Source organism: Onychostruthus taczanowskii, unplaced genomic scaffold (genome assembly GCF_017590055.1).
Source record: "Onychostruthus taczanowskii isolate IOZ18803 unplaced genomic scaffold, ASM1759005v1 scaffold290, whole genome shotgun sequence".
Classification (NCBI taxonomy): Eukaryota; Metazoa; Chordata; class Aves; order Passeriformes; family Passeridae; genus Onychostruthus; species Onychostruthus taczanowskii.
In genome coordinates this window covers 104,976-105,285 of record NW_024500240.1, presented here as the reverse complement: position 1 = coordinate 105,285, position 310 = coordinate 104,976, and positions in this window count along the sequence as shown.

Genomic DNA, 310 nt, shown 5'->3' with positions numbered 1-310 from the left:
CCCGGGGTGTGTGGGTATCCCCGGGGGGGTCCCCTCGGGCGGAGCGGGGTGGGGCGGGGGCACAGGGCATCCCGACCCCCCGGGCCCCTCCGTCCTACCTGGAGCTGCGGCCGCGCTGCGCGGGGGGGTCCGGGGGTCCCGGGGGGCGCCCAGGGGGTCCCGGGTGGTCCCGGGGTGCGGGGGGGCCCCGTGGCGGCCGCGCTCGCCCCGGCGGCGGCGATTGACCCGCATTGACGTCACTGCGTCATCAGGGTTCCCCTGGAAACACGCGGGGGCTAAAAATAGCCCGGGGGGGGCGGGGGGCGGGGCG